This window comes from Mus caroli, unplaced genomic scaffold (assembly GCF_978045245.1).
Source record: "Mus caroli unplaced genomic scaffold, Mus_caroli_1 scaffold_5, whole genome shotgun sequence".
Taxonomy (NCBI): Eukaryota; Metazoa; Chordata; class Mammalia; order Rodentia; family Muridae; genus Mus; species Mus caroli.
In genome coordinates, this window is record NW_028227260.1 from 116,607,117 (window position 1) to 116,610,287 (window position 3,171).

The window sequence follows — 3,171 nt, forward strand, 5'->3', positions numbered from 1 at the left end:
GAAGTGGAGATTCTGTTTATGCAGTTTGGGGGGCTTTCTTATGATGTAGCTCCTTTTAGGACATTAACATGTCCATAAGTAACTTTGAGAGGGCCCAATAAATTCATCAGTTCACCTAGCTGCACTTGGATATAATTATTTCTTTGGCCTGTTATATATGCCACATATGGGATGAATAGACATTTATTAACATCTCCCCAGGAAAACATCACAAGACAAAAGTATAGAGTCAATATATTATTTCAATGAAAGGGTATCAATTTCTGATGGATATGGGTAAAGGAATATTAATAGTGAGAGGAATTTGGTTATAGAGAACATACAAAATTCAATAAGTCGAGTTCATGTACTTCTTCATGCGACAAATATTTATTACTACTTATTATGTAATAGTCGCTGCTTAAAGCACTAAGGGATTTGTCAATGAACAAAACACATGAAAATCCCTACCCATAGGGATTAGGGAACAGAATGAATCAGACAATTCACAAATGAGAGACAGATATAGTATGGCAGATGGTGAGTAGTACTAAGTACAAAGCAGTCTCCTTTCATCCTTCAATGGTTATTAGCATCTGTAGGACTCTTGGAAGCTTGCTTCTTTAAGGCCAGGAAAAGAGAACAGTTGTCTGTTCTCTAAACTTACTTGTTTTATTGGTATATGTACCTTGGGTACATAGTGTTTGGTTCTCATAAAGTTAATTTTGAGTATCCGATTCCCTTTTCAAAGAGGTATGATTCATTCACTTCGCTGGGTCAGGCTCACTCCAGATAATTTCCCAGTGGATTAACTCTAAGTTAACTTTATATAAGGCACCTTAATTAAATCTAAAAGTAGTTCTTGAGCTCTTGTTTGACCATGCCTATTTCCTTATGGGGCAGTCGGAGGGTGGGTGGGGGGTAGGCTGGGTCACATAATTTGTCCCAGATAATTAAAATTTGTGCCCATTGCAACTGTTTGAAAGCACTTTCCCTTCATGCTGGAATCACAACTGTGAGGGTCTTGTGTCATGTTGTGACTAACCATAAAAAATCTTCCAAGTAGAGTGAAGTAGTAGCAATTCAGTCAGTTGCTCCTCACCTTCAACACACTAACTACAGCCTGGAGTTCTCTATATGTAGATTTTTCAACTTTAAGTCAGAGGATGAAACTGTGAAGGTGCTGAGCTGGTTCTTAAGTTGGTTTAGACTTTCATGTATGCATGTAAAGTATTTTAATCCAGCTCACCCCCATTCCTTCTCCTCCAATTCTTCCCTGTTATGTCTAGATTTAGGTGAACTTGATATAAGCTAGAGTCATTTGGGAAGATGAAACCTCAATTGAGAAAATGCCCCTGCCAGATTGGCTTATGAGCAAACTGTAGGGTATTTTCTTTATTCTTGATTGATGTCAGAGGACTAAGCTCACTGTGGGATGGGGCATCCTGGATGGTAGCCCTGGATGCCCAAAGAAGCAAGCTGTGCAAGCCATAGGGAGCAAGCTAGTAAGGAGTGTTCCTTCATGACCTCTGCTTCAGTTCCTGCCTCCAGATTTCTGCATCCTTGAATAATGAACTACAAGCTATAAAATAAAATAAACTTTTTGGTCATGGTGCTTTATCACAGCAATAGAAACCTTAAGACACCCCTAGCTCTCTTCTTTCAGGCTGGAACCATGGAGAAGAAAAAGAAGGTTGTCACTGTTCCAGGAACCCTTAAGGAAAAGGTTCCCGCTGTGCCAGAAACCCTTTAAGAAAAAGCGAAGGAATTTCAGGAATTTCGCAGAGTTGAAGGTGAAGCGCCTGAGGAAGAAGTTTGCCCTGAAGACACTGTGACAGGCAAGGAGGAAGGTCATCTATGAGAAGGCAAAGCATTATCACAAGGAGTACAGGCAGATGTACCGCACTGAGAATCGGATGGCCAGGACGGCAAGGGAAGCTGGGGACTTCTATGTGCCCACAGAACCAAAACTGGCCTTTGTCATCAGAATCCGAGGTATCAATGGAGTAAGCCCAAAGGTTCATAAGGTTCTGCAGCTCCTTCGTCTTCGACAGATTTTCAATGGCACTTTTGTTAAGCTCAACAAGGCTTCAATTAACATGCTGCAGATTGTGGAACCATACATTGCATGGGGGTACCCCAACCTGAAGTCAGTAAACTCATCTACAAGCGCGGCTACTGCAAAATCAACAAGAAGCGGATTGCCTTGACAGATAATTCCTTGATTGCTCGGTCTCTTGGTAAGTTTGACATCATCTGCATGGAGGATCTAATTCATGAGATCTATACAGTTGGGAAACGCTTCAAGGAAGCAAATAACTTCCTGTGGCCCTTCAAATTATCTTCCCCACGAGGTGGAATGAAGAAAAAAACAACTCACTTTGTAGAAGGTGGAGATGCTGGCAACAAGGAAGACCAGATAAACAGGCTTATTAGACAGATGAACTAAGGTGTCACCCGTGGTATTTTTGTAATATGGTCAGTTAATAAACAGTCACAGCTTGGCAAATTGAAAAAAAAAAAAGACACACCCCTAGCCCCATCATCATTATTGCCTCCCTAATTCTTGTGCTCTCTTTAAGAAAGAGACCATGTTGTGCCAGTATATTCATGCAGCCCCATCTCCTGGAGCATGAATGGACTCTCTACAGCAAAAGCTTATGGTACATCTCAATTATTGTGAGATGATGGGCTCCTGCTTACCAGCTGATAATTATACCAGTTGATCTTTCACTCAACCCTCAAGCCCAACACTGTTTATCTTCGGGCTTGGAAGTCTGTGCTTGAGCTGGCTGCTTCACGCATTTTCACGCTTCAGAATCACCTAAGGATTGAATTTTTTCTAGGCCCAATCTCCTAAGTATTTGATTCACCATGTGGAGGCAAGTCCCAAGAAGAAGCCTGTCTCACACTCACTGGTAATGGCTGCACTACTGATCTGAAGACCAGACCTTGAGAATCCCAGGTATAAACTTTCTTCTGTCACCCATTCAGCAAACACTCCTACTCTTGTCTGGGAATTCAGACAAAGTACTATGGGGCTGGAGAGAAGGCCCAGATATTAAATACACTTGTTAATATTCCAGAGGACCTAAGTTTAGTTCCCAGCATCTACACTGGGCAGTTTACAACTACCTGTAACTTGAACTCCAGAAAATCTGATGTCCTTTTCTGGCCTCCACAGGTGTCTGC

The 3,171-nt window shown here is 41.6% G+C and overlaps 1 pseudogene; it reads left to right on the plus strand.

Moving 5' to 3' along the window:
• The first annotated feature begins 1,654 nt into the window (after positions 1-1,654).
• Positions 1,655-2,471, plus strand: LOC110287105 (large ribosomal subunit protein uL30 pseudogene; annotated as a pseudogene).
• Positions 2,472-3,171: the final 700 nt, after the last annotated feature.